This window comes from Schistocerca gregaria, chromosome 4, assembly GCF_023897955.1.
Source record: "Schistocerca gregaria isolate iqSchGreg1 chromosome 4, iqSchGreg1.2, whole genome shotgun sequence".
In the NCBI taxonomy this organism is placed as follows: Eukaryota; Metazoa; Arthropoda; class Insecta; order Orthoptera; family Acrididae; genus Schistocerca; species Schistocerca gregaria.
Window position 1 is genome coordinate 523,262,117 of NC_064923.1, and position 21,298 is coordinate 523,283,414.

The 21,298-nt window shown below is 42.3% G+C and overlaps 1 protein-coding gene across 1 annotated transcript in view; it reads right to left on the bottom strand.

Moving 5' to 3' along the window:
- Window positions 1-4,403: 4,403 nt before the first annotated feature.
- LOC126268031 (uncharacterized) overlaps window positions 4,404-21,298 on the bottom strand; it is a 460,342-nt gene continuing 443,447 nt past the window's right edge. The window contains exon 7 of the mRNA XM_049973453.1: window positions 4,404-8,409. The gene's annotated coding sequence lies outside the window, so the exon portion shown is untranslated. The remainder of the gene's footprint in view (window positions 8,410-21,298) is intronic.

Genomic DNA, 21,298 nt, shown 5'->3' on the forward strand with positions numbered 1-21,298 from the left:
TACGTGTAAGTCTTTAGTCTACAATACATTTTAATTATACTATTCAGTTTCGCTATTTTTCTCGTGTTATGATTTTGGCATTCCCAGCATTGACCTGGATTAATCAGTGCACCAACTGGCTGCTTGATTCACAGTTGTAACCACGATCAAATAGGATGTTTCAGACGCTACACGCAAATAAGAAGAAGTTTCCGGAGTGCTATTAAAATTGAGGGTGAAAAAGTATCAATGACAAGATTCATTGATGGTAGTGCTATTATCAGTAACAGTGATGTGCAGGGCGTGTTGAATGGAATGAATACAAACTGAGGGTAAGCCGAAGTAAAACGAAAGTAGTGAGGAGTAGCAGAAATGAGATTAGTGATAAACTTGACGTCAAAACTATTGGCCAAGAAGTAAATTAGGTATAGGAATTCTTGCACCATGCAATCGAAATAACATATGACGGACGAAACAAGGAAGACTTAAAAAAACAGAATAGTTTAGGTGACGAGGAAACCCTGGTTGAAAGAAGCCTACTACACTGGTGTGCACAGCTTCAGGACGAAAGCAACTCGTATGATTTATCACTGCCAAGTGACTTACTGCGATGAAATTTGGACGGTACAGCATAGTGCGGAAGGTAAATCAAAGAAATAGTAATGAGATGAACAGAAATGACACTTTTATGCAAAGACTATAATTACGCTTAAGGCACTGCGATTGATGACGGTTTTGTAGGATTTTTCAAAAGAGGGGACTTGGTTTCATTTTGTGTGATCGCCACGGACGGCAATGCATGCTCTGAAACGTACTGCCATGTTGGTCAGAAGCCTGGTAAAGACATCTTGTGGTAGTGCGTTCCAATCCTGCCCCAGAGCGACTGACAGCTACTGGGTGTTGGTTGGTGCATGTGGACTGCAAAACGCATTCTACATGTTCTCGGTGCTAAGTCGTGGGAACTGGCAGGCAGACCGAGTAATTCCCTCGTTCCAAGAGCTCCTCCGTCGGCGCTGTTCTACGAGGCCACTCACTCTCATCCATAAAAATTAAGACCGGGTCGAATGCATCCCTGAAAAGACGCACGTGTGGAGAGAGTACAGCGTCATAATAATGTTGACTTGCGACAGTACCGAGTTCCAAGATGTGGAGGTCAGTGTGCCTATGCAACACTATACCTCCTCGCACTATAACACCTGCACCATCAAAACGCTAATGTTCGACAATGCTTGACTTATTCTCATATGGTGAGAAACTGAAACATGCGATGCACTCAGGAATATTACTTTATTGGCGGCTGTAATTTTCAGCAGCTGTAGTATTATTTTTTCAGGATAAATTCAGTCATCAGTTGCAAATATGTTTTATTATTATCTGTAACTGTTTCTCCAAATTAATTTGTCATTCTCTGAAGCTTAGTTTAGCAGAGAGTCAAGCAGATAGGCAATTTTTTCTACATAGAAGATCAATGCCACGATATGTTCAGAAATTTACATATTGTTTAAACTTCGTTTAACGATTTGCAATAACTCAATCACGTCTACGTATCTGTTGTATATATCAGATACATAGGCGCGATTATTTTGTTGTAAATTGTCAAACGATTTTTAAAATACGTACGGTATGTAAATTTCTGAACATACGCTAACATGATCTTTCTGTTAAGAAGATGGTTGGTTCAAATGGCTCTGAGCATTATGGGACTTAACTTCTAAGGTCATCAGTCCCCTAGAACTTAGAACTACTTAAACCTAACTAACCTAAGCACAGCACACACATCCATGCCCGAGGCAGGATTTGAACCTGCGACCGTAGCGCCTAGAACCGCTCGGCCACTTCGGCCGGCCTGTTAACAAGATATCGACTGCTGCTAAACTAAGTTTCTGAAGATGATAAAGTAATTTGGCGAAACCATTACAGATAATAAGAAATTTATTTGCAGCTGATGACTGAGATTTGTCGTGAAGAAATTGTTGAATGTCATCGATTTGGTGGTCCAGGTGTTATGGTGTGGGGTGCCATAGATTTGAATGGGTGTACTGACCTCCATATCGTTGAACGCGGTACATACACCAGTCAACGTTATTGTGACACTGTAGTCTCTCCACCTGAGTCTGCTTTTAGCGGTGCATTCGGCCCTGACTTCATTTTTATGGATGAAAATACGTGAACGCATCGATTTGCGTGTGTGCAGAGCAACTTGCAACGAGAGGATTTTGGGCGAATGGACTGGCCTGCACGTTCCTCCGACTGAAATAGCATAGAGCACTTCCGGGATGCGTTGGAAAATTGTAATCACGCTGTGAAGAACCATGACACATTTTTTCGCTTTTGAAAAACCCAACAGAACAGTAGTGAATCGCGGTACCTTCAGAGTAATTATTGTTTTTGAATAACAGTTTCGTTTCTGTTCGTCTCATTGCGTGTTGTTTTCGGTTACGCTGTATCGTCCAAATTTCTGCAGTGTACTGTAGTAGTTCATCCTACGTATGATCCACGTTTCTTGGCAGTGACACACTATGCGACTGTTCAAATCGCTCTGAGCACTATGGGACTTAACTTCTGAGGTCATCAGTCCTCTAGAACTTAGAACTTGTTAAACCTAACTAACGTAAGGACATCACACACATCCTTTCCCGAGGAAGTATTCGAACCTGCGGCCGTAGCGGTCCCTCGTTTCCAGACTATGCGACTGTTACTTTCATCCTTAACTTGTGCGCACCATTGTAGTATCAAACTTCGGCCTCAGTAAGAGGAAGAAATTTGTTCAAATGCACGTCTGGAGCACATCATTGTTTGTAAGTAAAGTGTGGACTGTGGGAAAACCGGAAACGATCAAAATGTTTGAGACGTGGTGCGATACGATGCTGAAAATTAGGTGGACTGACATGATAAGAAATGAGGAGGTTGTCCGAAATTTTGGCGAGGAAAGGAACATACCGAGAATACTGACAAAAAGAGGAGACAGACTGATATGTCACGTGTCAAGATATCAAATAATGATAGGGAGCTGTACCATAAAAGCTGTAGGGGAAGAAGGATACTGGAATGCATCCAACGAATAACTGAGGATGTTGGGCGCAAGTGGCACTGAGGTAAAGAGTCTGGCACAAGAGAGGAATTCGTGGCAGGCATCAGAGAACTCATGACCCAGGAAAACGCACTCAAAACTAATTTAATCTGTGTGGAAACCATACCAGATATGTGAAGCAATAACAACGAAACTTGCCAAAAATTACACTGAATTTCTTCAGAAAACAAATGACTCATTCCCGTCCTGATTCATATTAAGGTAAAGTTCTTACACACAACATGCTTATGCAAGAGAACTACTCTCCGCCTTCACCACTACCTGCTGGAAGATATGAATACCAGTGTTTCAGATGGCGCCTTTGGTCGAGAGGGCTGTAGTATTATGAAACAACGGATTTGACCGACAGCCTCCTACAATCCAAGGGCAGCGAGATGCGAAGCATCTGCATTTAATTTATGTATAAATTAGCTTATGATATATACTTACACGCTTATATTAATGTTGGTCATATGGCCTAAAGTATCTCGCAAGGACGAGAAATAAAAATAATAAAACCGCAGCAGTTAGTGACTTGTTACACACAGTGAACTAATTGCAACAGTTACGGAATTAAATAAATCCGTCAACTTCCCATACACAAATTCAGCCAAAGGCATCAAACCTGTGCTTATGGTTTCCAGACATTAGACAGTAGCATAGTAGCATCCTGCATATGCACTAATATGCATACACCCATGATTTTAGAAATATTCGAAATGCACGGTGTATATTTCTTACGTATTGATATTTCTCCACTTTCTTAGAAAGTAAAATTATTTTGTCTGAATGATGTCACATAGTTTCTCGACATTACGGTCATTTATGCCCATGTTTATTTCGCTGAACGAAAGCGTGACATATTGTTGCCACCTTTGCTAATCACATGCACGCCCAAGATACATGAAACCAAGCTCATTAATCGCTATTGGAAGAGGAACTTGCAAACAGAATATAAGAGCGTCATCAAGTTCATATTTTCAAATTCTGAGATTTAAAGTTGTCAGCCAAATTACTTTCTGATTCTACTGCGTAGGTCGATCGCCAAAACAAAAAGATTTTAATCTAAAAACTAACATTTTCGTATCACCAGTCTGCTATGAATAGCTGAAGTATTTATATCCTCTTGCGAGACATCTCTTTGATCTTCAGTCATATAACATGACTGAAATGCATAAAGTATTTTGAAGACGTCGTAATCGTATTTTCATATTGTAACGCAGCATGAAGGGGAAATATCTTTGTGTAGTACCGTTTTGGGTCGAACGTAACAAATGTGTGAGAGATCCCGCAGCCCAGAAAACTGTAAAATTAACTGCCTATTAGAAGACAAATAATATGTTGGAAAAAATGGTTCGTTGCTGCATTAGTTTATTCAGGTCAAATTTAAATTATTTTATTAGTTTTTTCTCGTCCTGGCTGCGCTGTCGAAGCTATACTGCTATCATTACAAAGCTGTTAACAGATACAGAGGATCTAAGGAATAACCGGAATGTTCCATGTTTTCAAACAATCTTATTCTATTAATGAAACATACAAATGCAGATATACACAAATAGAAACGAATAACATCGATTCAACAAGCGAAAATTAAGTACATAATCAAAGCCGAATTAAATCTGTACATGCTTCATGAGTACATTCCACAACTTGTCATTTTAAACACACATTAATTGTAATAGTGTTCTACACATAAACATATGCTACAAAGTAAAGGTAGTTCTGACTGAATGTGTTACATTCATTACGATCTGTTCTATGAAACTGCTTGATATTAAAACATTTTGGACTGTTTCTTTGGTGGGGCGAGGCATAAGGTAAGTGCATCTAATCAGTCTGTTATAAGGAGCGTTAGTTCAGTGAAGTTGCTTGTTGAGAGTAAGCTGCTTCTCATATATATTCAAAACGTGCCACAGAAGTGCGACTGAAAACTCCTTTAATTCCTGCAGAACTATCAGTCTCTTAATTTTTTTTATTTCCTTAGAAATAGCAAAGGCCTCTTCGATACTAAAAATTAATTTTCAGTAAATTTCTTGCTTATCAAAATTGAACATATCCAAAATGTCTTATTATGAGCAGTAAGTCCAATCTATAATACTTTGTTGTATTACAAATAACACACTTGTATACACATAAAGCATTCCAACTGGAAAGTTATACGGGAAATTTCTAAAACTATTAAACACACATATAAAGCGTCATTATATTCATTATTAACATAGGAAAAACTACACAATATAAAATTGTTCACTAAAACGACAGAAAGGATGTGTGAATGCTGCTGCTAGCTGTCTGATTCACCGTTATTCTGTTCCAGTATTCGCACTCGTCAACAACAACACAAAACCTTTGAATTAGTTATGAAACTTATAGGTAACGGCAAAATCGCATTTGCAAAATACCTATAGCGCTGTCAATGGTATTGGAACATTCAAATTTTAAATTAATGCTGCATCCGAAAGAGTCTCAAAAAGCTTTGCCGCAAAATCACATCGCTATGATGTGTAATATAAAGAGAATGAACGTAGCTCTTCGATTCGATATGGGACTTGTGCGTATATAATAGACTGAAAACAGGTTTCCACTTCATAGACTGTCCAAGTGGAGTACTAATAGACAGGAAATGAAAACCACGTTTCGACAACGGAGGTTGAGGAGTAGAGAAGAAACGTGCACATGGCATCTCAGTTTGCCATAGTTCGAAAACTTGGCAAAATACTCGTGCAAGCAGCATTCATATAGGTTCACAGCCCGCATATGAGCACAGTTGGACCAGCAAATTGCGCGTCGTTGGTGTCGGGGAAGCAACGGCGTCATTTAGCTGCAAAGGATACTCGTCTCGGTCGGAGGGAAAAGCCTGCATTAGAGTATGACGCGGGAAACTAGAAACAAAGTGGTAGATTAGCCAATGGAAAAGTCGTAGAGAATGTTATATTTTGTGCTAAATCATAGTTAAAAAATTTTCTCATCGAATTATGTTTTCTTTCAAATGAACTGAAAGCCCGTAGTCCATGAAACGAAGAGTAAACACAATATCTCTTTTTTAGCAAAGTCTAGAGGCTTTGGTAGACAGAACTGGTGGTACTAGGAAACTTATGAAACTATCAGAAGTAGTGCATTACCGTCTCAGTTTTAAGGTAGTTCCTCAAACCAACTAGGGTTTCAAAGAAGAACAAACCAAATAAACCTCTCGCTTACGAATCCACCCCATCATACATGTGGTATTATTCCCATTCCCCAACACACAAAAGGAACTCGACGGCTTCAGCGGCTCGTGGCACAGTTAAGAAATATTAGGATTTTTTTCTGTTTAATTACACATACTGTCCGATTGTCTCCTTTTGCAAAAAGATTTTTCTCTGTTTTCTTTTTAAATTTAAAATTACAAAAGGAAAATACTTGGATGAAGTGAAAAGTATCACGCAGTCCATAGGAAACAGTTAAGACCAAACTATCGTGGGTCTTCTATACACATTTAAAACATCTAGTACAACAATCACGTATTACAATTCGTAACTATTAAATATATGTGGGACCTGCCCTCAGATATATGAGACCTAAATCCATATTGATACATATACGTGCACCCTTGCACACGGTTATACACATTCACACACACACACACACATATATATATATATATATATATAATAGATATATGTTGTATAGGTTATGCATCTAGAACATTAAAACGACTTCTCTTTGTCAAAAATACTCTAAACACATCTACACAACAACAATGAATATTTACTTTCGACAACTAGCACCTAGCTACAGCAGTAACATTTTCCACTTTGACATTCATATTCTGTTGGTGATCTCATATGAATTTGCAAGCATTTTACGCTAACTTTTCTGTTCAACCATACATGCGTGAACAACTAACTGTACAGATTTGTCCTTTCAGAAGTACTGGTTTCGGAATCCCTCCGGGAACCACAATGGTAAAAATAAAATCAATAATATAACTTTCACACATATTATAAGGGGTAAAATTTTCACGCATGAAACAGATGCTACACGCGTTCTTCCTTGATCTAGTCATCTTGACACACACATACACACACACACACACACACACACACACACACACAAGTACACACGCTTCTCACGCAGTAAAGTAGTGACAGTGAACAGTCGTGTCACACTGCTGCCGCCAAATTGCTCCGTAAGCGCTACACATTCGGCCTGGCAGCGAGATCTGACCGTTGCGTTCATTGCAGCGGGTGACGCTTACCCTGTTCGCCGAGAGTGGCGTCACCACCAAATTGGCAGCTAAAACGCTAAAAATTATTTTCTCTTACAAAGTCGTGCAGCGTTAAGCTGAACCATTTGCGGGAGACCTGAAGAGTTCGATTTGAGAACTCGCCAGGCCTTCGCAAATGTACATATAACTTCCCATGACATTCAAGCTATTGTGCGATCGAAAAGAATCGCATTCTCTCTCTCTCTCTCTCTCTCTCTCTCTTTCTCTCTCTCTCTCACACACACACAAACACACACTTAAACACACACGTACATTGGGAGCTCTCTGAGAACTGTATTACGACAAAGTTTTCCCTTTAATTACAAAGGTCACAAATGTTGTTACAAAAGCGACACACTGTCTCGTCTCGGACTCAGTGGCGCTGTAAGTGAGGCGCTGAAGTGTCCTCCAAATATCATTTGCAGAAATTAAGGAGATCTGCACCAAAGAAGAAGTGAATGCTCTAAAACTAATCGCTTTGGTGTATACAAAATTTTTGGTGAACGTTTCTTCATGTATTTGTAAGCGTTTAATGTTTTATCGCATGTCTTAAGCGGTGATTCTCTTTTTAAATATTTTTACAACAGTATAAAAACATAAGGCTCACTGGTATACAAGAGCTACAGTTAGAAGCTACACAAATTTTCAAACATATGAGGACATTCTGGTATTAACTAGTGGTTTTGTCAAAAACTAGAAATATTCCTCTTGCGTTAAAAATGAAATAAAAAATACGAACAATCTCACCTGTAGAAATACGTCTCTTAATATCAGTTCTACAGATTTGTATTAAAAAAGTTCTGTACAAAAAGTCATTGGTCATCGTCAGTTTATGTGCTAATTAAAAATTTACATCGAATTGCCGGCCTGTCGGAGGCTGCGTTCTTCGGAAGTGTCCGAGGAACTGGGAGTCGAATTTCCTGCCACACGAGCACCAGGTGATGCCAGCGTCTGCTTGAGGGAGAGAGGCGGGGAAGGAGGGTGGGAGGAGAGCTGCTCGGCGTCGGCGTCGGGACGGCGGGCGTCAGCGTCGTTGGGGCGTGCGGTCTGCTCCAGAGTGCCACCCCACTGCCTTCGGAGCGGCTCCCTGGGTCAGCCACTGTCCCCGTTCGGCCTGAAACATCAAACCACGCACTCTATATGCCAACATTTCAGTTCTGTCATGAACGAACCTTGGGAATATAAACTGAAACAACAAGTAACTGTAACCATTCACATTTATTTTCGACGATCGTTCCAGAGGGTTATACCACTATAGTTTGATAGGGTTATGCCAAATACGAAACCAAGCATTTGTCGGGGGAACTTGTGTCACTGTCTCACAGTAATGGCGTCAACCCTGGGCTACCAAGGTGAGGTACTGTATGTATTTCTCACTCATTTTGCTTTTCAGTATTTTTGCTCACAACAGATCTCATCTACATCTACATCTACATTTATACTCCGCAAGCCACCCAACGGTGTGTGGCGGAGGGCACTTTACGTGCCACTGTCATTACCTCCCTTTTCTGTTCCAGTCGCGTATGGTTCGCGGGAAGAACGATTGTCTGAAAGCCTCCGTGCGCGCTCGAATCTCTCTAATTTTACATTCGTGATCTCCTCGGGAGGTGTAAGTAGGGGGAAGCAATATATTTGATACCTCATCCAGAAACGCACCCTCTCGAAACCTGGCGAGCAAGCTACAACGCGATGCAGAGCGCCTCTCTTGCAGAGTCTGCCACTTGAGTTTTATAAACATCTCCGTAACGCTTTCACGGTTACCAAATCACCCTGTGACGAAACGCGCCGCTCTTCTTTGGATCTTCTCTATTCCTACGTCAACCAGATCTGGTACGGATCCCACATTGATGAGCAATACTCAAGTATAGGTCGAATGAATGTTTTGTAAGCCTCCTCCTTTGTTGATGGACTACATTTTCTAAGGACTCTCCCAATGAAGCTCAACCTGGTACCCGCCTTACCAACAATTAATTTTATATGATCATTCCACTTCAAATCGTTCCGCACGTATACTCCCAGATATTTAACAGAAGTAACTGCTACCAGTGTTTGTACCGCTATCATATAATCATACAATAAAGGATCCTTGTTTCTATGTAATCGCAATACATTACATTTGTCTGTGTTAAGGGTCAGTTGCCACTCCCTGCACCAAGTGCCTATCCGCTGCAGATCTTCCTGCATTTCGCTACAATTTTCTAATGCTGCAACTTCTCTGTATGCTAATCTTCCGCGAAAAGCCGCATGGAACCTCCGACACTATCTACTAGGTCATTTATATGTATTGTGAAAAGCAATGATCGCATAACATTCCCCTGTGGCACACCAGAGGTTACTTTAACGTCTGTAGATGCCTCTCCATTGAAAACAACATGCTTTTTTTTTTTTTTTTTTTTTTTTTTTTTTTTTTTTTTTTTTTTTTTTGCTGAAAACTCTTCAGTCCAGCCATACAGGTGGTCTGATATTCCGTAGGCTCTTACTTTGTTTATCAGGCGACAGCGCAGAACCGTATCGAACGCCTCCCGGAAGTCAAGGAAAATAGCATCTACCTGGGAGCCTGTATCTAATATTTTCTGGGTCACATGAACAAATAAAGCGAGTTGGGTCTCACACGATCTCTGTTTCCGGAATCCGTGTTGATTCCTACAGAGTAGATTCTGGGTTTCCAAAAACAACATGATACTCGAGCAAAAAACATGTTCTAAAATTCTACAACAGATCGACGTCAGAGATAGAGGTCTATAGTTTTGTGCATCTGCTCGACGACCGTTCTTGAAGACTGGGACTACCTGTGCTCTTTTCCAATCATTTGCAACCTTCCGTTCCTCTAGAGACTTGCGGTACACGGCTGTTAGAAGAAGAATGTCTTTGATACCTTAGATTCCAACTAATCTTTTGACAGACGGTGACTTTCCCCACAGCAGATATACACCTGTATGAAGTGGTTTTTCACTATCAGAATTGTTGGCACTCCACGTACCCCAGTGTAGTGTTACTGCAAACATTTTCTACGTCTGTTTTTATTAGTCTGTTTTAATAACGATATAAAACTGTTCTAGTGTTCCAATAACAATAATAATGACAATATTATTTCTAATGATAATAAACTATTCATGATTAAATATAAGCTGGTCAGAATAGAAGTAGGTGAAAGACAGATTATTGAAGAAACTACGAAGACCCGGGTGAAACTTTCCCCTTTTACAGTTTTAAGTAATTGGAATAAGTGTGTTCTTCGGAATAAAGGTAGTTGTGGGAATGAAAAGAAAACATCTTTAAAAATGAACCGAATGTTGTGAAATAACAATCATGAATTTATGACACATCCTTCTATATACTTTTATAAACGTCCAAAAATGGGTTTAGCATCTTGGATGCATGTCGCGGCTTGTAAGATGGGCAAAGATCAGCGACTCTCTGTAGTAACTTATAATTTTAACTCGACAAATATTTTCGGTTTCAGAGAGCCGTAGTAGCAATATGTAAATCACAATTTAAAGCAGAAACGACAAATATGTTTGCCGTTTCGGAAAGCATATTCGTTAAGGAAAGTTAAGTTGTGCGACAGACAGACATAATGGATTATCATAGTTGTCACTGTTATTATCTTTGAGGATGCTGTATAAAAATTATCCAATTAATAACTACTTTATTGGTATTTTCAATAAGATAGCATGATTCAAATGGCTCTGAGCACTATGGGACTTAACTGCTGAGGTCATCACTCCACTTTAACTTAGAACTACTTAAACCTAACTAACCTAAGGACATCACACACATCCATGCCTGAGGCAGGGTTCGAACATGTCACCGTAGAGGTCGCGCGGTTCCAGACTGTAGCGCCTAGAGCCGCTCGGCCACTCCGGCCAGCAAGATAGCATGAAAAGGGAGTCAAAGTAGCTTTGTAAATACAGGTATGAAGCTGGGCATCCATCATGTCCTTTTGCCTATGATAGTTAAAATTTTTCGGAAACATTACGTTTTAGGGCAGAATCGGTATGGAATGTCAAAAACTGGTTAAAAACTTTCTAATGATACCTCTTTCATCCTTGCACGATTAATACGCGTTGAAAAAAAAGGATGATAACTTGAGAAATAATGTATATGATAATGGGTGCAGTACCAGAGATGGGGAAGAAGATATTTACGAAAATATGGAGAAATTTTCTCTAGTAACTGGAAAGCAAAAATTAATCTTCCTTGAACATATCCAAATAAATGAGAACAGTCAAAGAAATAAGAAAAGAAGTAGAAAGAAACACCATCAAAGAACCGGAAATAACAAAAGGAAAACAATCCTACACATACGTGCTAACGATTTCACTCGAAAAAGTTTTGCCTAATTAATAATACTTGCGATCTGATTACAGTAACAACAACACGGTGTATTTTACTCTGAAAATTTCTTGTCACGCGTGCAAAAAAGAGTACTCCAGAATCCATCACTAAATCCTCCATTTCTACTACCATACTGTCTGTAACTGCTTTACAGGTATTAAAGGTACTTTCAATCCGTCTTCGTAACTAGTAAGAATACGCATCTAGCATATCAGTTACAAAATCTGCTACAAAATCTACGTCTGGGTCATTGGAAATGCCTTTGACATTAGTTCTAAGGGACACATTGTAGCAAGAAAATACAATATAATCCGCTCAACGTTTGGAGGCCAACTTAAATAGTAATGGTATGAGAATCATAACCACCAGTACAACACAGACAAAAATACGTATTCTTTCCCTCCATTTCACCTCTATATACCCTTTCCTCTCTACTCCATTTCTACAACATGAAGTGAACACAACAACTGGCAGTCATGTTGGCAACACTACACACAACGTAAGGAAACATTATCAGGGTACTTTGTAATACTTTATTTTAACAAATGAGTAATGCTACAATCAAAGTGAAATTAGGATTTAGAAAATCAGTTTCAAAGGCAGAAAAGACCTGAAAATATTTTTGCAGACAACACTCCGAGGTGTGTGCGGAAATAAGAAAAAATGCTGTAAGTAGCAATCACATTTAAATACGTTTTGAAACAACCTGTTATTAGATCTACTAGCAAACAAAAATTCCAATTATATTTAATTACAGACTGTTGAAATTCGTGGTGAAACCTTAACCTGTCATTTCTTTCGCACAATAAGCTGCTAGTTTCGGTCAATGACCTTTATCAGACTAAGCTGGCATAAACTGGCATAAATGGCAGAAAAGTAATCATGAAAAATAAATGAGAGCTGAAAGTTTCACGATGAATTTTAAGAATTATTTGGCAGCTTAATATCCCCACCTACAAATATACATAATTAAAGACCTTTGACGAAGTTTTAAGTGAAGAAACAAAACGTGCATGCCAAACCATATATGCCATTTGTGAAAAGCAATTGCAAAGATAGATTTGAAGTATCTTTAGTAATTATAAAAGAGCTTGGACATTTTGTTATTCCAGTCGTGATCTGCTATTCTGCCTTTAACAAATGACAAGAAATAAGGATGATTCTAGATCGCGATTACACGGTTACGAAAACCCTTCAGCATTCATTATGTGAAAACAGTCTATGTAGAGTACATGTGAAAAAAATTAAATATATTTGTAACAAGCCCAAATTAATATTTTGTGTTGTTAGCCTTCTTACTCTTTACACAATATACAGAAGTATATTAAATACGGTGCTCAAGATAGGGGCAACAGAACCGATCATGATTTTCTATGCTCTGGTAATGTAAGTTCGAAAACGCTCCATTGCAGAACTGCCGCCATATGTAGCAGTGATACCAGCAACGGTCTCGTAGGCCTGTGAGGATTCATTCTAATATGTCCCAGGGTATAAAAGCTTTACAATTATTTCACGTGTTACTTATATTCGGTAAGTTTAATCTGTTACTTCTTTATTTAATTAATAATACCAGAGGGCAGACGTACAAGAATGGACTTTACTGTAATAACAGATCGGCAAATAGAATCTAAAGCATTGACGCAAAAAAAACTAATTGAAAACACTCTTATGTTCTATACAGGGTGTTACAAAAAGGTAACATTTGTGGGATGACGAGAATCCGCATGCAATTGTGCAATCACGTCAACACAGATTTACTGTGAACGTTTGGGCACGGATTGTTGGTGAAGTCTTGATTGGGCCCCATGTTCTTCCACCTACGCTCAATGGAGCACGTTATCATAATTTCATACGGGATACTCTACCTGTGCTGCTAGAACAGTACAACACAACATGTGGTTCATGCACGATGGAGCTCCTGCACATTTCAGTCGAAGTGTTCGTACGCTTCTCAACAACAGATTCGGTGACCGATGGATTGGTAGAGGCGGACCAATTCCATGGCCTCCACACTCTCCTGACCTCAACCCTCTTGACTTTCATTTATGGGGGCATCTGAAAGCTCTTGTCTACGCAACCCCGGTACCAAATGTAGAGACTCTTCGTGCTTGTATTGTGGATGGCTGGGATACAATACGCCATTCTCCAGGGCTGCATCAGCGCATCAGGGATTCCATGCGACGGAGGGTGGATGCATGTATCCTCGCTAACGGAGGACATTTTGAACATTTCCTGTAACAAAGTGTTTGAAATCACGCTGGTATGTTCTGTTGCTGTGTGTATCCATTCAATGATTAATGTGATTTGAAGAGAAGTAATAAAATGTGCGCTAACATGGAAAGTAAGCGTTTCCGGACACATGTCCACATAACATATTTTCTTTCTTTATGTGTGAGGAATGTTTCCTGCAAGTTTGGCCGTACCTTTTTGTAACACCCTGTATATACGGTGTCTGTTCTTTTGGACGTGTGCGAAAGAATGGAGACCATTTTGATTTTCCAGCCACTATGCACCAAGACGAAAGGAATTAAAGACGTTAGCTGCCAGCTGGCAATCATTTACACTCCTGGAAATGGAAAAAACAACACATTGACACCGGTGTGTCAGACCCACCACACTTGCTCCGGACACTGCGAGAGGGCTGTACAAGCAATGATCACACGCACGGCACAGCGGACACACCAGGAACCGCGGTGTTGGCCGTCGAATGGCGCTAGCTGCGCAGCATTTGTGCACCGCCGCCGTCAGTGTCAGCCAGTTTGCCGTGGCATACGGAGCTCCATCGCAGTCTTTAACACTGGTAGCATGCCGCGACAGCGTGGACGTGAACCGTATGTGCACTTGACGGACTTTGAGCGAGGGCGTATAGTGGGCATGCGGGAGGACGGGTGGACGTACCGCCGAATTGCTCGACACGTGGGGCGTGAGGTCTCCACAGTACATCGATGTTGTCGCCAGTGGTCGGCGGAAGGTGCACGTGCCCGTCGACCTGGGACCGGACCGCAGCGACGCACGGATGCACGCCAAGACCGTAGGATCCTACGAAGTGCCGTAGGGGACCGCACCGCCACTTCCCAGAAAATTAGGGACACTGTTGCTCCTGGGGTATCGGCGAGGACCATTCGCTACCGTCTCCATGAAGCTGGGCTACGGTCCCGCACACCGTTAGGCCGTCTTCCGCTCACGCCCCAACATCGTGCAGCCCGCCTCCAGTGGTGTCGCGACAGGCGTGAATGGAGTGACGAATGGAGACGTGTCGTCTTCAGCGATGAGAGTCGCTTCTGCCTTGGTGCCAATAATGGTCGTATGCGTGTTTGGCGCCGTGCAGGTGAGCGCCACAATCAGGACTGCATACGACCGAGGCACACAGGGCCAACACCCGCCATCATGGTGTGGGGAGCGATCTCCTACACTGGCCGTACACCTCTGGTGATCGTGGAGGGGACACTGAATAGTGCACGGTCCATCCAAACCGTCATCGAACCCATCGTCCTACCATTCCTAGACCGGCAAGGGAACTTGCTGTTCCAACAGGACAATGCACGTCCACATGTATCCCGTGCCACCCAACGTGCTGTAGAAGGTGTAAGTCAACTACCCTGGCCAGCAAGATCTCCGGATCTGTCCCCCACTGAGCATGTTTGGGACTGGATGAAGCGTCGTCTCACGCGGTCTGCACGTCCAGCACGAACGCTGGTCCAACTGAGGCGCCAGGTGGAAATGGCATGGCAAGCCGTTCCACAGGACTACATCCAGCATCTCTACGATCGTCTCCATGGGAGAATAGCAGCCTGCATTGCTGCGATAGGTGGATATACACTGTACTAGTGCCGACATTGTGCATGCTCTGTTGCCTGTGTCTATGTGCCTGTGGTTCTGTCAGTGTGATCATGTGATGTATCTGACCCCAGGAATGTGTCAATAAAGTTTCCCCTTCCTGGGACAATGAATTCACGGTGTTCTTATTTCAATTTCCAGGAGTGTATTAAATCACACTGCCGTACCTTTATCGTATTTGTTCGTGTGTGCCCCAAGTAAATTTTATGCCAAGTCGTGCGGCCGTTTTAGGTGGCGCCTTTGTTCAGAGTTAAGCAGTGACGGACTGTGTACTTGCTTTGGCATACTTCACTGGCGTTACACGTGGTTTTACTGTATCTTGTGTCAGCATCTTATTTAAATTTGTTTATGGTCGTTGGTCTTCAGTAAATTGTTTGGTAAGGGATGTGGCTCTTGTGAGTCCTTCACTCTGCTGAGTGTTCGGTTTTGTATAGCGAACGGCATGGCAGTTTTATTTTTCTTGTTTATTACGGGTTCTATGAGCGTGTGCTGCAGTTGCTTTACTGTACGATCAGCAGAAAGGTCACGCGTTTTTTTGTGGCTTCAACTCGTGTTAGTGAAGAAGGTGAAACACTGGGAACTGAATGAATCTGTAAACACCAAGGGTTCACACCAGGGAGAGCCCGCACGCGCCAATAGAAGGTATACTTGTTGTCTATTACAAGTAGTCAAAGGAGTTAACAAAGTATTACCCCTGAGATTATTCCGTAACACGCTTTCTTGTAAAGAGATTGGTATGTGAAAAATGGTTCACATGGCTCTAAGCGCTAGGGGAATAACATCTGAGGTCATCAGTCCCCTAGATGTAGAACTACTTAAACCTAACTAACCGAAGGACATCAAACACACCCATGCCCGAGGCAGGATTCGAACTTGCGACCTTAGCAGCAGCGCAGTTCCCGACTGAAGCGCCGAGAACCGCTCGGTCTGTGCGGTATATTACTCTGCCTGGATACTGGTTTGGCGTTGGAATGCTTACTTTAAACTAGTACTTCTTTTTTGGTGCTGAAACGTCGGCGCGTTAAGTGTGGGGACGCCTGTTTGCTCCTCATTTGGAATATGGCAGAAATCCGCTATCATATTGCTTCTAACGTGCCTTAATATTTTCTGTGTGTGTGCATTGATGTATAGTTCTTGGTTTGCGTTGTTAATGTTGTTGTTTAATGCACCGTCTTACTGCTAGGCATTTGTCTTGTCATTGAGCTACTTTCATGTTTCTTAAGTCCTGGCCTTTGAGGCCGCTCGAAAGACGCTTTACGTGTATAATGAAGACCGTCCCTTCTAAGCACTTTGGTGAGTGGAAACTCAACCATATGTTAGGTCGAGGCCTGTCCCGGTCAGATCGTTACATTAAAGTTCGCCATCCTGAATTTGTTTTTACGCGCTGCGGCGCCAACGCCAAATGTGGGCAGTTGTAGTTTACTTTTACTGATCACTAGTTAAGCTGTTATCAACGTGACGTAATTATTATTGTAGTGTGTTGATTACACTGAGAATTGTTGCTTTGTGTTTGAGATTATGAATATTACGGACTTGTGTTAGTCGCTTCTGCTTCCTTATTGCGTTATCTACGGTAATTATTGTTGTGTGGTTTGGGTTATTTGATCGTTGTGCCTCGAATTAGAAAGCCGTTGATTTCTGCAGTGCGGCTCCACCATTTAAAATTTCCCATTTCAAACAAATTTTTAAACATCTGGTGAAGTATGGATGCACTATAAACAGAGATTTACTTTTCCTGTATTTCTTTTATTGGGTAAATATTTGCTATCTGAGATTTGTGGACCTCTCGAAAGAGTTTCTTTTTTCCTGAAATTGTTAACAAATTTGTTGTCATTCTTATACTGTGCCTGTTTTGGTAGCAGTGCCTTGCCGCTGCAATCCTACGGTATCTCACTACCGCCAAAGTGATAATACGCAGTTCGACAATACCGCGCAGCTTGATGCACCTAGTCTGGCCGGCATACCAAAAGGATTCCACGCACCCTTCTTGTTTTTAACAATGGTCTTTCCACAATGGTGCATTCCTCACCTAACCCCAAGAGACGCTCCGCTGCTGAAATAGGTGAGTGCATGATGGTAGATAGTATGTAATAAGCTCAGTAAGATTGGCCGATGTTGAAACATTGCCGAATGGCAAAAGGAAGCCGTAGTGTTTTTCCGTACCCACGACCAGCCGGCCAAAGTGGCCGAGCGGTTCTAGGCGCTACAATCAAGAATTGCGCGACCGCTACGGTCGCAGGTTCGAATCCTGCCGCGGGCATGGAAGTGTGTGATGTCCTTAAGTTAGTTAGGTTTATGTAGTTCGAAGTTTCAGGGGACTGATGACCTTAGAAGTTAAGTCCCTTAGTGCTCAGAGCCATTTGAACCATTTCAACCCACGACCAAACTGTGAATGGAACTACCCGATTTGTTGGTTCATCAACAGTCTGTAGCAACGCTTAAGAACAGTGGTAGTAAATTCTTGTAATCGACAGGCGGCGGAGACGAGTATGTCTTCTCTGTGACGACTGGTTTCAAACTCAGCAGGAATTACTACTTTCTCGACTAGTTTCCGAGCGAACACTGCAACAAGAACTGTTTGCAATAGACATTCTGTGGGGTACCTGAGGAAACGAAACTGAATACAGAGACACAATAAAGATGCATGTCTTGTGTGGGTCAAGCAACAGAGACGTTGGACAGCTGGTGGGTGGAGGCGAGTAGTCTGCCGCAATAAGCTGCCAAATCAGCTCTTTAGACAAAAATTGTACAAGGCTTAGATTGCACCGACTGCCGACGAGTCGTTTAGTCCGCGATGTGTCTGGCGTGCTGAGTTGTTTTGGGTGTATCCTTCGTACCACGGCTTAGGCTGACTTATTCAGGTTGCTGTGAACATGAACAAGAAGGCTTGAAAGTCTCACGGTCATGCATTCTTACTTACTGATCGTTGTACAATGAATTTTCGACGGCGTAACGTGCCATCGGGTTCCTCCTGCTAACACCCTGGACCAGTGGGTGCGACATATTTACCGGTCGTCTCCTCGCTCTACTGACCCCGTGTATGGAGCGCGCAGTGGGCCGCCCGCCGTGGTGGGGTAGCTCACGGCCGGGAGTCGAGCAGCGGGCCTCAGTCTGCTCTCTGCCTTCGCCGCACTTGGTGTTCCGTTTCCGCAGGGACTGCAGCACTTTCATTGCGGGAGCACTTGACTAATTTGAAATCCACTGGCCTTGTTTATGAGATTCTCGTGTAGCCGCATTTCCATATCCTCCTTTCTTACACCTGTTTCGCAGGATATTTGTTTCTTCGTATTTCATTTTATGATTTGTTTGACGGCAATGTTGAGCAATTACTAATTTTGTGGACCACTATAGGTCGGTTTCCTGCTAGTGTTCCGTGCACCTTCCTTCAATTGTGCGAATGGTTTGTACGATATCTTCATCCCGCATTCGCATAGTATGTAACTCATTACAGATTTCCCGAGTCCCATGTCGTCTTTTAGTGTCTCTAAAAGGGAGGCGGAGATATCGCACACAATGTCTAAGTTACCCGTCACCACCATCCATCGTCGGTTAAGACAATATGGAGTAAAATCATGATTTAACGTAAAGAAAAACCACTACCATCACGAATTCACCATATTCACACGATGATAGGCCGGAGGAGAGGCTCTCCAAGCCATTACACACACTCACACCAGTTTTCAGAACCACAGGTCAGCTACGCGGAAGACAAAATGTCACAGGATGCTGGATATTCCTAGACAAAGGAGTGAAAACCCAGCCAATTCGGTACCGAGGATGTCAGTCAACCATAGTAAACTGATGACGATGGCAAGCTACGCCGTCGAACATTCGCCCTGGAAAGATCAATCAATCCGGCTGCATTCTCGATATACGTTCAAGTAGCATCAACCATCACTTTTATTTCTGCATTGTAGTCGACCACAATTTGCCCTGTAATACTGCAGAGCGTCAGGTAACTTGAAACATCTTTTCATAAATCGCAAGCAACTGTTTCATCCGCCAAACTGAAAAAAATTTTGATACTCTTCATCTTATTTGAAGCAGTATCTATTGGAACCACCTGGTTGATTAGTGTGTTGCCTACTCTACATAATTAGTTCCAGTTTCATAAACATATAAAGCTAAATTTCTGTTTGGTGTCCATATAAATGACATTTGTCACATGAAATACTATTGTCAATTAGTAGCAATATCTGTTTCGTTGAATGCGAGATATGTTACACTACTGGCCATTAAAATTGCTACACCACGAAGATGACGTGCTAAAGACTCGAAATTTAACCGACAGCAAGAAGATACTGTGATATGCAAATGATTAGCTTTTCAGAGCATTCACACAAGGTTGGCGCCGGTGGCGACACATACAACGTGCTGACATGAGGAAAGTTTCCAACCAATTTCTCATACACAAACAGCAGTTGACCGGCGTTGTCTGGTGAAACGTTGTTGTGATGCCTCGTGCAAGGAGGAGAAATTCGTACCATCACGTTTCCGATTTTGATAAAGGTCGAATTGTAGTCTATCGCGATTGCGGTTTATCGTATCGCGACATTGCTGCTAGCGTTGGTCGAGATCCAATGACTGTCAGCAGAATATGGAATCGTTGGGTTCAGGAGGGCAATACGAAATGCCGTGCTCGATCCCAATACCCTCCTATCACTAGCAGTCGAGATGACAGGGATCTTATCCGCATGGCTGTAACGGATCGTGCAGCCACGTCTCGATCCCTAAGTCAACAGATAGGGAAGTTTGCAAGACAACCATCTGCACGAACAGCTCGACGACGTTCGCAGCACCTTGGACTATCAGATCGGAGGCCATGGCTGCGGATACCATTGACGCTGCATCACAGCCAGAAGCGCCTGCGACGGTGTACTCAACGACGAACCTGGGTGCACGAATGGCAAAACGTTATTTTTTTTCAATGAATGCAGGTTCTGTTTTCAGTATCATGATGGATGCATCCGTGTTTGGCGACATCGCGGTGAACGCACATTGGAAGCGTGTATTCGTCATAGCCATACTGGCGTATCACCCGGCGTGATGGTATGGGGTGCCATTGGTTATGCGTCTCTGTCACCTCTTGTTCTCATGACTGCACTTTGAACAGTGGACGTTACGTTTCAGATGTGTTACGACCCGTAGCTCTACCCTTTATTCGATCCCTTCGAAACCCTACATTTCAGCAGGATAACGCACGACCGCATGTTGGAGGTCCTGTACGTGCCTTTCTGGATACAGAAATGTTCGAATGCTACCCTGGCCAGCACATTCTCCAGATCTCTCACCAATTGAAAACGTCTGGTCAATGATGGCCGAGCAGCTGGCTCGTCACAATACGCCAGTCACTACTCTTGATGAAGTGTGGTATCATGTTGAAGCTGCATGGGCAGTTGCACCTGTACACACCATCCACGTTCTGTTTGACTCAATGCCCAGGCGTATCAAGGCCGTTATTACGGCCAGAGGTGGTTGTTCTGGGTACTGATTCCTCAGGATCTATGCACGCAAACTGCATGAAAATGTAATTACATGTCAGTTCTAGTATAATATATTTGCCCAATGACTACCCGTTTATCATCTGCATTTCTTCTTGATGCAGCAATTTTAATGGACTGTAGTGTAGATATCATTGCAGCATGAGGACACGTCAAAAACTAACGGACAGGCAGACTTTCAAGAACGGAAACAAGCTCATCATGACCGCATGGCCAACCGGGCGGGCCAAAATAAGGGTCATGTGACACTGTCAACATCAAGGTTGTATCAGTTAGAGCTCAAGTACAATTTAAGGGAGGAAAAAAAAGAAGCGCCACTAACGAATT